This window comes from Myodes glareolus, chromosome 27, assembly GCF_982192425.1.
Source record: "Myodes glareolus chromosome 27, mMyoGla1.1, whole genome shotgun sequence".
Lineage (NCBI taxonomy): Eukaryota > Metazoa > Chordata > Mammalia > Rodentia > Cricetidae > Myodes > Myodes glareolus.
The window spans coordinates 42,047,765-42,061,289 of record NC_142052.1 but is presented as its reverse complement, the minus strand read 5'-3'; positions in this window follow the sequence as shown (position 1 = coordinate 42,061,289).

The window sequence follows — 13,525 nt, the reverse complement described above, 5'->3', positions numbered from 1 at the left end:
GCTGTCCCAGAGCTCTCTGTGTAGACCAGGCTGGCCTCCAACTTAGAGATCCGCCTGCTTCTGCCTCCCAATGCTGGGATTAACGGCGCACGCCACCATGCCAAGCTGTGAGGCTGACCATTTGTAACTGACACCCTCAGTTACCAGCTCCATTGCTCCTGCTGCCGCTGTGACTACAGCTGATGGCCTTCTGACCAAAGGTGGTGCCTCTGCTCTGCGCTTTCACGAATAGACCAAAATGCTGGGTCTTCTCCTTCCCCTTCCATTTTCTTCATGTTCTTGGCAGCGAACCCAGCGTCTTTATTTCCACCAGCTCTTGTTTTGCTCTGGAGAGAGATTTCCTGAACTCTAATACCATCAGCAAAGCTGTCAGCCACAGACAGAGGTGGCAAGATGCTGCCGTTCACGGCACATTTCGGGGCCACAAACTGAACGTTGTAAGACAGGAAAGAACTGACTGTGGTACACAGGAAAAGGACTTGGTTGTTGACATGGAACACGATGATCATTACCAGTATTTAGCGTATGTATTTGACTTACAAACACTTTGTCTGGAAAATGTATTAAATGGGATGACGCCGGCTCCAAGAGACCAGTTAGCCTGCCTGTGTGGATCCTAGCTTCTAATTGTTATAATGTGTACTTGTGTTAAAGGAAGTGTGGGCAGAGGCCAGGGAACTGTAAAAGAGGCCATGCAGTGGGAAAGAGGGACCTTTCCTGAAAGGGGAGGAGTAGGGTGATGTAGAAGACAGGTGTATGAACGGAGAAAGGTGGAACACTGGGAGCAGAGGGTACAGTGTGGGTGACATCAGGGACATCAGGGAGAAGGTGGAAAGAGCTCAGGGGAGAAGCATTCGAAATGGCGTGTGAAAATACCGTGGGGGGGGTGCTGTTACTTTGTACATTACTTTAAAAATAAATACAAACAGCTGTGATGTCAACCTGGTCTAAATAGCAAACTAATAGGCCAGGCAGTCCAACATAAGACCCTGTGTCAAAACTACTTAATTTAAAATAAAAAGCCCTAAAGATTTTTAATTTTAAATGAAAATCATAGGGGCTGGAGAGATGACTCAGTGGTTGAGAGCATTTGCCATTCTTCCAGAGGACCTGAATTAAACGTCGAGTACCCACATGAGGGCTCACAGCCATTGATAACTCCAGTTCCAAGGGATCCATTGCCCTCTTCTGGCCTCGAGGGGCACAAGGCACACACATGGTCGACGCAGAGACACACAGGCAGGCAAAACACCCATACACAGAAAATAAAGAATGAGTAAGTGCTTTTAACTAGCAGTAAAATATAGAGTTTCTCTTAACTCAAGACCTAACTATATCCCTACAAAGGTAATTAGTCAATTAACGTCAAAGAGTAGATGAAGACCACAAATTACTCATCTTTATGTCATTAATGCTGAGAGCACCCCCAGTCTTTTTCTATTTCTCCACTTGTGTGAATGGGTCTATGGGTGGGAGCCAGGGAGCCCTCCAGATTAAGGCCTGCCTTGGCTACGGAAGAAGCGAACGGCCGTCCAAGACAATAACGTGAGACCCGGTCTCACGCTAAGACGTGAAAATAATTCTTGGCTATGTGACGCTGTTGCGGGTCACCTGCCCAGCATGTGCAAGCCCCAAGTTCAAGCCTCAACACCAGAGAGCTCAGAAATGATCTAAGCAGTCTAACAAGGCAGCAAAGGAACACCCTCATGTAGAAGCAGGATGGTGTGGTGTGTGAGACGCTTCAGGTCTTGTGGACACCTAGATGCCTCTTTAGTATCCGGGAATAGGATAGCTCTTCAAGGTCATCATTGCTAACCTGTTACTCTTCAAGAGTAAGCGTGAAGGGGGCTGGAGAGATGGCTCAGTGGTTAAGAGCATTGCCTGCTCTTCCAAAGGTCTTGAGTTCAATTCCCAGCAACCACATGGTGGCTCACAACCATCTGTGATATGGTCTGGTGCCCTCTTCTGGCCTGCAGGCATACACACAGACAGAATATTGTATACAAAATAAGTAAGTAAATAAATAAATAAATAAATAAGAAAGTCCTTAAAAAAAAAAGAGTAAGCGTGAAATCAACAAATCAGACTTGGGTTCCCTATACACAATTAGACGACATGTACGGCTGACCCTAGCCTAAGCCAAAAGAGTAACAAGGAGCCCATTTCTCCTGTCCCCACTTCTACTGTTCAACTGCTCCCCATCTTTCCCCTCTGGCTATTTTTATGCTTGGACACTAAAGACTTGGTGGGAGAAACACACAGAACATTATCCTTTTCTCCTTTTTCAAAAGTCGGAAATCCTGAAATCGATGATGCTGCTCGGGAAGAGGAGAAGTTGATTTATTCAATTCATCAGTTTTAATCAGCAAGGGAGATGGTGCACCTGATGGTAAGAAAGACACACACGGTTAGGCTCTGGGGAGGACGCAGAGGGGTTCAGTGTAATCCCTTCTTTTAAATACATAACTTAATAGAAGAAGCAAGGATAAATCTATTTTAGAATTTAAAGTGATACAAGTACAAGGCATGACTGCTTAAAGTGTATGACAGTTTCTAATTATCCGAACAAAAGAAAAAAGTGGCGTGATCCTCTACATACAGTGTTAAATGGTACATTAGATAACCCATGTACTGCTAAGGAAATTCAACACCAGTCTTTTTGGGTTTTTTTGTTTTTGTTTGTTTTTGTTTTTGTTTTTCAAGACCAGGTTTCTCTGTAGCTTTGGAGCCTGTCCTGGACCTAGCTCTTGTAGACCAGGCTGGCCTTGAACTCACAGAGGTCCCTCTGCCTCTACCTTCCCAGTGCTGGGATTAAAGGCGTGGTAACACCAGTCATTTTTAAGAGATGTTTTTTCCTTTAAAAAGTATCACAAATTCTAATATTCTATGTTCTGGACTATTCAAAAGTCAGTTGGAGTCAAAATTCTGTTTAAAATATGCATTCAAACAGTATTAGATTATGTGGTTATATCTAATCTCCATCCCTGACAAAAACCCTTGGCAATGTGAAATAAACCAATCTTCGGTCTGATAAAGACCACCTCCGAACAACCTATAATTGGCATCCTTAACAGGAAAAACAAATAAAAAGCATCCATACTAGAGAAGAAGAAATGAAATTGTCTTTATTCGCAGAGACCATCTATATACAACATCTGATTGGATCTACAGGCATTCAGAGCATGTGTGTTCACAGAGACGTCTAACTACAAGATGGATAGATAAGTTTTTCTTAAATATTGGTTAAAGTTTGAAAGGAATGCTCTAAAAAGTACCAGGAGGGAAAGTTCCTTAGAAATAAAATCGACAAAAGTTAAGGCTGTAACTATTACCATTGAGAAAACCCAAAGGCCCCAATGCGTAAACTGTTACAGAAATGTAGATTTAGATCAGAACGAGGGGTTTGAGGGGTGCCTCTGTGGTCAAGAGCACTTAACGTTCTTGCAGAGGAACCAGGGTCCATTCCCCACGCCTTGATGCTGGCTCACAACCCCCGTAACTCCGGTTCCAACGGATCCAATGTACACTTCCGGCCTCTGCCGGCGCCGCACACGGCACGCTTGTAGACACGTGGTCCAAACGCTCTTACAGTATCTGATAAAAATAAAGGTTAGGGGTCTTGAAAAGTGGAAGGAGATGACGCGGTGCCCCTTTAAAGATAAAAACAAATGAGCGTCAAGCGTCGATGAGGATGAGGAGCAACGGGATCTCTGTGCACTGTAAGAGGGAATACATGATGGTATCATCATCTGGGAAAGCAGCTACTGGTTTCTTTAAAACGTAAGCATGTGTCTACGATGTGAATTAGTGATTCCACTCCTAAGCCTATCTCAAAGAAACAAAAGCATGTATCCCATGCAGTGGCCTGTAAATGAATATCTCTAGCAGGACTGGAGAGATGGTTCGGTGGCTAAAAGCACTTGATCCAAAATCACGAGGGCCAGAATTCAAATCCCAACACCCGTGGAATAAGCTAAGAGTCCCCACAAACTCCTGTTACCCCATCTCTGAGGAGGGACAGAAACAGGAGACTGCCAGGCCTTGCTGGCTTCCAGCTTAGCAGAGAAAACAGGACCTGTTGGTTAAGGGAGACTAACCCAAAGAACAAGTGCAGACTCATGCAGCGCCCCTGTATGCAGTGCCCCTGTATGGCCTGTGTGCACGGGTGTGCCGCACAGGCACACACACTCATGGACATGTGTTTACATACACTCATAGAGACTTGAGAGTAGAAAAACGTAGACACACATGAAAATAAACGTAAGGACCAATAGCAAATTTGTTCATAATAGCCAAAAACTTGAGGCAATTTAAAGGTCTATAAATACACAGATTGTGCTCTCTCTCTCTCTCTCTCTCTCTCTCTCTCTCTTTCTCTCTCTCTCTCTCTCAAAAAGAAAATCATTCTTTTTTTTTTTATTTAGGTATGTGTGTTTCTGTGTGGATCTATGTACCTTGTGTGTAGTTGCCTGAGAAGGCCAGAAGAGGGTGTGGCCTCTAGGGGAACTGGAGCAACAGGACATAGTGAATCTCCAGATGTAGGTTCTGGGAACTAAAACTCAGGTCCACAACAAGAGCAGAAAGTGCTCCTAACCACTTCGCTATCCCTCAAGCCCCAAGGTAGAGCTTCCGAGAAACTAAGTTTTGCAGAGTCTATTTCAGCTAGAGTCCCAGAGGAGTCACATAGCACCCAGCATCTGTGGAGATTCTTGGAGTGCTGCCCTCCTAACCGGGCCGGCAGCTTGTCTGTACAGAAAGACGTCTGTAACAAGGCAGACATGGTTTGACAGGCTCCAGGTTGGCCTTCTGTGAGCCTCGTTTGCGGAAGCATCTGCCCTCTTCTGGATGCTGGTCATGTGGTAGCCTCTGACTGGCTGATGCTCAGCTGCTGGGACTGGCTGAGACTGGGCTACTTGTTTTAGGAAGGCTCTCTTTGTTTGTCCTGTAATTTGTTCACGTACTAAGTTAGGTTGCGGTTTACTACATACGGAAACAGGTTTAGCCTAACACTGGGTTCACGTAACGTATTGGCACAATACAATGGCACTTGCCAACGAGAGGTGAGACATTCCTGATGTAAAGAATAGCACAGATTTGTCCCAGGACACCTCCTGAGGGGATGGCATCAGACAGGAGCAGATGCGATTTCACCGAAGTATAACTAAAGAGTTCAAAGTCACCTTAGCGACAGCCAATTGACTCTGCCCTGCAGTAGGCGTTGGGAAAAAAGAATCAAAGGGGAAATTATAAGGAAATATCAGGAGATGTGGGGATTCTAGGATCCAATCACTACCTTTGAGAACAATTTGTTAGAATACGCTTGTTGGGGTGTGGGGATATCAAAACAGATGCCATACGTGTGTGTGTGTGTGTGTATACATGTATATACATATGTATGTGTGTATGTATATATACATGTATATACATATATATAAATTTATAAGAAGTTTGCAATTTAAATCTACTTTTAAAATATACATTATATATATGTATCTTATTTTCTGTCAAGTATACATCAATAAAACTATTAGATTTTTACAGATTCTCCCAATCAATACACTTAATTCTCTCAATCAATACGCTCAATCATTCAGAAGCTAAGTAATATCTCCAATTATGTTTAAAATGGTCACCGTTTCTTCTCAAATGACACAAACCATAACCGGAAAACTTAAATTTTCACCAACTGCTTTGTGAATCATTCTTAAGTATAAAGTACAAAGTCAACGATCCGCTATTAAAATAATGCCTTTAACAAAGCCTTCAAGACGATTTCCAGCCAGGAGACAAAAATCTAACAGAAACGATGTTGTGTGGAACCCAAGCTGGATTATAGACTGAATATACGTTCCTATCCAAACAAGAGCGTTCACAGAGACTCTGCAGAAAATCCTAACAGGCTTCTCTCTCTCTCGGTGCAGTCCTGAGCCTACGATGAGAAATATCTTTTCCTAAAGTGTATAATTACCCTCTGTCACTCTTAAATCTCCTCGGTATCTAAGCTCGCTTAATAATGGTGAACAGATGAGCAGAAATTAAAAATAAAGGCCTTCTACCAATTTAGCACCCCACACATAATGTACCTATAATGATACTTTGATTGCTCGCGCCCATTATTTTGCCGCTGTCTTTTTTCTATTACTGCACAAGAGCCCTGGGTTTCAAGAAGAATGCAGCTCCCTGCTCTATAAAATCAGAGCAATTTACATGAACGCCGGCTTTGGCCTGTATTAGAAAGATGCACGGGATGAAACGGAAAACATAATGCAATGCTACGTGGACCATTTAATGTCAGTGGCACACTCTTCACTTAAATATCATGTTACATTTTGGTTAATCTATTTTCCAGAGGGGGAAAAGCCAAAAGCATGAATTTTTCTCCAGCAGACGAGGGAAGAAAATTGAAGTGTTTATGACTATTAGGGATGAATAAGGAAAAAAATACACTGAAAAGAAGATAGCTGGCCTCCTTCAAGGTTCCCTTGGTAGCTATAAAGCAAGTTTTTAACAGTTATTAAAGGTACGAGACCAAACAAGATGATTCAGATTTAGTATAAAGTAAAAGAAAAAGTCATGAAATAGCACTATCATTTTAATAATTCCACCTTTAAAATTCATTCTGAGACTGTTTCTTTTTTAATGGACTGTGTGCATGCTTGTGTATGTGTGGGAGTACATGTATGTACTTGGGTGCATGTGTGCACACATAGAGGCCAGAGGCAGCCTCTGGTATTGTTCCTCAAGATCTGTAAATCTTGGTTTTGAGGCAGGGTCTCTCAGTAAGCCCTGAGACTTGCAGGTTAGGCTAGGTTGGCTAGTCAGTGAATTCCAAGAATCCTCCTGCCTCTGCCTGCCCAGCACTGGGATTATAGGTACAAGCACCAGGCAAGGCCTTTGATGTGACTCCTGGGGTTAACCTGGGTTCTTCTGCTTACACAGCAAGCTTGTTACTGTCTGAGCCCTCTTCCTGGCCTTAGTTGCTGAACTCCCTCCAGCCTTACTGAAAAGTTGTCTCCCCAGCCCCCAAACTTTTAGCCAGCCATTTATGGATGTTTTTCATATTCACCTTCTCCCGAGGACAGCTTATTATACCACAGAAATTCCTATTAATGTCTAATGCGTGTGAAAGAGAAGCTGAGCCAGGATCCTGATACTGCAAGTCTGTGATCCTAGAAATTTAGGATTTTAGAGGCCAGCCTGAGCCATGTGGGTGAGTTCCTGCTGCCAAACAAAGGAAGGGAGGGAAGAATGGAGGAAAGGAGAAAGAGAGAGAGGGAGGGAGGGAGGGAGGGAGGGAGGGAGGGAGGGAGGGAGGAAGGAAGGAAGGAAAGGCCAGCCTTCACACTACAGTTAATAAGTTGGATAGTTCTTATTTACTAAAAACGACTTCTAAAATAAATAAATTAATTAATTAAAAAAACGACTTCTTCCACTCATTAAAACTAAGTTTGTTTCATTATTTTAGTAAAACATGGTGTAGCCTGAAATACCAATGACCCAGGTTCTCATTGAGGTATTCCCTTCGGGAGCTATTCTTGGCTGATATATAGGAAGGGTTTTAAGACCTTTGGGTGCACCATGTTGGGCCCCAGATGTGAACAAGCGCGGGAGATGACTGGTTAGCACAGCCTATTTAATTCAAGCATTCCCCAAGTCCCGTTCTGTGTGAAGGCCTCATCTCTAACACGTCCAGTCGGTGCCCAGCTGAGGGCTCAATTATCGCCGGCCCTGCCTGGCGGGCCTAAAGTCTGTAAACAGCCTACAGTAATATTGGGGGCCGTATCTCACGCCCATCCAAGATCTTCCTCTCGGCAGACCTATGAAGTGGCCCAGGGGAGCTGTGGGTGGTTTTCGGTTACCTTCCAAACATCCCGTATAGGCCCTGCTTGTACGCGGACAAGCAGACTCTATGGATCATTTGTCATTGTGTGTGTGCTTAGTCCCACCCTCCGCCACCTGTACAAGCAACCCGAGCCGTCGATGTGAATATCTTCAATCATTAGAACCTATTCCTCAGTCATTTCCTTAATTTTATGACAAACTTTCGGTCCGTTTTCCCCTTAGATGTTCTGTAGCTTGTATAGGAATACAAGTCAATTCTTGGAGCGATTTTCTCAGACTCGTGCCTGTGTGGGGTCCTGGCTATGCTTGTCAGTGTGCGAGGTGATTATGGGGGATGGAAACCCCCTTTTGCCCTCATGCTCCCTCGTCTCCTGGGGAGGTGGGTATCACAGAGAACACTATTTTACACATAGCAAGTGCCTCTGAGAGCCGAGTCCTGTAGCGAAGCCAGACTAGATTTTTGCTCAAAACAAGGGTGCACAGACTGGAGCTGGTGGGGGATTGAGAAGAACCCCTTATTCAGGAGGCTAACACGGGGGGCAATCCTGCCTCGAGACCACATTTAGACTGCTCAGGGCTGCAATGGTCTCTTACGCAGGGTTTAATGTCAGCGAGCTGGAAGCTGTGCAGAAGAAAAACAGCGGCGAGTAGGAGCAGGCAAACCAGGGCAGCGGCGGAGGGGTCGCCCTTGCTTGGCTAAGTGATGGGCAATGAGCCATGTCAGCATCTGGGAAACCCCTGCAGGGAAACCGCTCTAAACAGCACCGCCGTGCTTAAGGGGACAGGACACGGCTCATGGGTGTCCGCCCTTAGGTCTCTCCTAAACTGGCAGCAGAGACTTTGGGCAAGGGTCAGAAGTTTTCAGCAGTCAGATTTCGGTGCTGAAATCTGATCAAATGCTTGAGAGAGGAACGGATGGGAGGGGAGGCTTATTTGGGTTCATGACTTGAGGGCTCCATTCAGCCTGTTGCTTCTTGGTTTGTGTACGGTGGGGCAGAGTTCCACCAATCAAGAGCCGGGTAGAGCAAAGCTGTTTACGTCATGGTGGACAGGAGGCAGAGAAAGAGAGACACAATGAAGAATATATATGTGTGTGTGTGTATGTGTATATGTATATATATGTGTGTATACTTATATATGTATATATACATACATGCACACATACACACACATATATACATATGTATATGTGTATATATATACACATATGTATACACAAAGTGGCAGGTCATATATAGCCTTTGAAGGCACAGTGATGCCCTTCTCCCAGCTGGGCCTCACCTCTGAATAACCCCCGTCCACTTGGGAACTCGTTAACAAGTTCATCTATTTGTGACGTTAGCAACCTGGGAGCCAAGCACCTTTTGGCCGCATTACCGACTGAGTGCCAAGCCTTCCACTCTTGCCTCTTGAGGGAGGTCATATCCAAACCACAGCAGATCTGTCTTCAGAAGCCAAATCCCACAGCTACTGTGTCTTATGACTGGCCAGTGCCCGGAGGCAGACGTTTCTGCTGGTGGTATGTCTTACAGCTTTCTCCTGTCTCCTCCGTGACAGGAATGGCAAGCTGCTCCCCAGGGGTGGGAGGTAAGGACACAGCAGCTTGCTGATACCAGGCCCAGAGGGGAGCTAGTCTCTATGAAGAAACTGACTTGATAAATATTTTCGATCTCTAACCTCAGCAATGGCTTTTGTGTGTCATACCTCAGTGAAGAATGATAAAAATCAGTTTCCCCGGTTGGATAAGACCCACAGCTGCTGGAGTAGAATCTTAAGCCATTCTCTATGCTAGCGAAGTCACTACTCACTCTTGCTAGATAGCGGATGTCTTCCAGCCTCTGCTCAGATCTATAAACCTGGTGAGTGCATCCTTCATTTCCTTCCTAATTACACAGCTATCCTTGGTGGTCTCCTCCCCACTCACAAATCCACACCCCCCCCCCCGGGACCTTTCCCTGTCCCTTTCTCCCTCCAAGACAGAATACGTTCCTTACTTCCAACAGAGAGTTTCAGATAAATTTTGGTTGCAGCCGCAGCGTCTCTCTGTGGGGCAGGAAATGTGGTCAGAGGAGCGAGAACGTCTTCCCGAAAACTGTTTGATTTGCTACACTTAATTGAGTCCCGGTGGGAAGTCAACATCCCTTTTGCTATTTTGGAAAATTCTCGGAAACGAGAGGTACAAAACGTTCAGCCAAACATTTTCAACCCTAATGGCTTCTGTAGGTTGTCCCAAGGTAAGGAAAGAGGAGCCGGAGAAAGGGTCCCTAAAGAAACACAGCTCCCCTTCACCACTACGGGGCGGAGGGCGTGCTCACTGAACAAGAATCCTGGTTTGGGGAAGCTCTTGTCCCAGAGACGGTTAGTAGCACAGAAAGTTCCATACAATCTGATTGGAGCTGATTCAGGTCACATTTTCTCATCAGGATCTAATGGGCAAAGCTGTGTTCAGAACCTTAGTTTGCTGGGTCAGGTCTAGGATGCAAATAAAGCCCAAACAATGCCATCGGCGGTTCAGAAGCATGAAGCCCTAGGGGATGCCTTACTGAGGTCCTGTGTCTTTAAGATGCTTACCTCCACTCTACGGCGTGGTTTGGGCCTCTCATTTTTTTGTTAGGATTAAGGACGCATTCTTTTCAGGAGATTATTCCTTAACAAGAATCAACACTGAAGGGACAGCAGCTACCAAGAAAAAATTATTTTTTTATAGAAGCAAACCAACTGGCTATCCAATGCCAAGCGGTCAGCCCTGAGAATAAACACACAGTAACATGTTACAGACTGAGCATAGTATATTTGATAAAAATACATATATATATATAGAGAGAGATAGATATAGCTATGTATATAATAATTATTAATTTAAAAGGCCAAAACTTTTGAAAAAGAGCAAGGAAGGGAATATGGGATGGTTTGGAAGAAGGAGAGGAAAAGGAGAAATGCTGTAATTTTATTCTAATCTTTTAAAAAATGAAAAAACTAGAAATGTATTCTAAGGGTTTTTTTTTTCCCCACCAGACTGCCCAAAAATCTTTTGAGGAAAGAGTGGCTTTAGTTCGGAACTCCCACCCCCATAAAAAAGCATGACCTGCCTTCTCCTGTGCAGTCCAGGAAACAGGAAGTTCGGTGGATGTGTGTTGATTCTGAGGTCAGTGTGTGATGGCAGAGAAGAAGGAAGCTCACTGAGAAGTGCTGTGGTCAGAGCCCTTTCTCACAGAAGAAAATGGGGACAAGCCTCAGAGAGCAGCTCAGAAGCTAGTGGATTGTCCCTCTGGACCATCACCTGCCTTTGAAGGTCTTTATACAGGAGACCGGTTTATTGTATGTGCTTTAGTACACAGTCATATAGCATTGCTACGTACGTAGTTCCATGTCATAATTGTGCCCTGGGCATCTTTGCATGAAAGGGCTCACTCGGTATCCCGTCAAAGCCCGCACGCTACCAAATCCCATCCACCCTTGTTCCTCTCCCCACCACCTTCTTCCCAGTGTGGCCGCTGCACTGGCTGCATGTCCTAGCTGTGGATTTTTGGGGAGATGAATCACAAAGTGGGTGCTCTCTGGTATCGACTTCTTGTACTCAACGCTTTGTCCATGGAGTTCATCTCCTGTGCTGAGGGTGTCAGTTTGGTGACTGTCTGTATAGTACCAACTTACTTAGCTATTCCGCGGTTAGACGTCATTTGAGGTGCTTTTGGCCCCTATATTTTATGCATAAATAAAACATTTCTATGCATTCTGTTGAACATGGGTATCATTACTGATGGAGAAGTGCTGAGTCGTAGACTATATGAGTTTTACCTTAATAGAGATTGCCTAACAATATTCCAAAGCGATCCAACCCTCTCCACAACTCCACCACCAGAGGCTGGAGGCTCTGTTGGCCATTAATACTGGTTTCTTTTTTTTTTTTTTAAGAAATTAACGTGATTGCATTTCTTCTGTTTGTAGAAAAGTTGGAGGTAGAGAAGAAGAGAGAGTTTCTGTCCCCGGATATTTAAATATTTTTAATCTCTTATGAGATGCCTCAAGTTCCAACCCTAAAGATTTTGCCCCTTGCCCTTTATGGCAGCCTTTGGTAAATGACGGCAAACTTAGGATTCTAACCAAGACTCCAACATGCATGCTTCACTAAGATACCGCAATTAAGGGTCATTTTCATCAACTGCTAAAGTCTTATACATTTTAGGGTACTTTAATGAGAAATGTACATTTTTCCATCAGCCAGGATCACAGTGGGTTGTTCTAGGACGGTTTGGTTGCTGAAGTCCGGCCTTGATTCTGAAGAGGGTGACAGAAAGGAGGATGTGAAGGTGTGGAGGTGTGGGGGTGCACCACAATGCCACCTGTGGGCTAAGGGCCAACCTGGGGCCTGCACATCTTATAGTTATGTTTGTGAGGGTGCTTACTAGGCCTACAGAAATACAATGAAATCAGAAAAGAGCTACAAATTAACAAACAATAGCAAACAGTCATTGCGTTTAAACCCCCACACTAGTTTTTTTTTTTTAATAAAACCTTGAGTCATCAAGCATTGAGTTCAAAAGTAAGATTGCACCCCAAACAGTCTAGTACTTTCTATGCTGAGTTAGCAGCCATTTGGTAAGCTACCATGAGACCGTCTGGATCAGCAATATTTGAGCACACATTCAAAAAAAATAATTTATGTCTCCAATATCTAGGGTAGTTATAAATTACTCCACTAACTTAGATTTAACAGTACAGTGCCACTTATGGGAACCTTACGTGGCCTGAATATCAGATACGTAATCGCTTTGCATACACGAGTCTATGGTCAGACATTGCCCTCTGAGAAAGCCGAATTACATCTTCCATTTTGTATATAAGGAAGCCAAACTGGAGAAAAGTTGAAAGAGCATGCCTTTCCCTAAACTGCAGAGCTGGGATTCGTGGCCAGGTTGCCCGTGCTCCTGAATGAGCCCCTGCCTTTATCAGTCCCTGAAGCACACAACAAACTACAGCAGGGCTTGGAGCAGAAAGGCTTCCGCGGGTCCCCTCAGCCCCGAGCCCCGCCCACCGCCCTCCGCACCTGCCTCTGCCATGTTCACCGCCACTTTTGAAAGCCTGTCTATCACTCACCGGACGGACTCTTGCTTTGAAAGGTGCCCCCAGCGTGTTTGCTTCTCCGGGTAGATCCCTGACAGGAAAGGCCTCACAGCCACGGTTGTGTTGGAAACAAGCTCCAACGGCACCGTCTGCCAGTTGGAGAAGGCCCCCCTCCTTTAATTAGGAACGTTGAAATGTCGGGAATCCAGGCCAGCTTCTAGCATTACCGAAAAAACTCCGGGTATGGAATCCGAGGGGGAGGAAACCGAAAGCTGGGCCAAAATGCTCAGGGAAAGCACACAACTGCACAGGGCCGAGGAGAAATGGAGCCTTGTGTCCAGCCTGCGGGAGGTGGCCCTACCCAGTCGGCCCACATCCCCCAGTGGTCTCCGAGGTCACACTGACGGTGTCGGATGTCCTGAAGGAGGTGTTCGGTTGTGTTCACAGGCCTCTCTCTCGTGTCTTTCCTCACACGTGTGGGCATAGATAAAGATCCCAACCTCTTTCTGCATTGGGATTGATTATTCAACGGATTCAAGCCATTTTTTCTAATTGCACCAGAGACAATGTACAGAAAAAGTACTTTAAGCTCAGATCTCGGTCGTGTCCTTTCTAAACT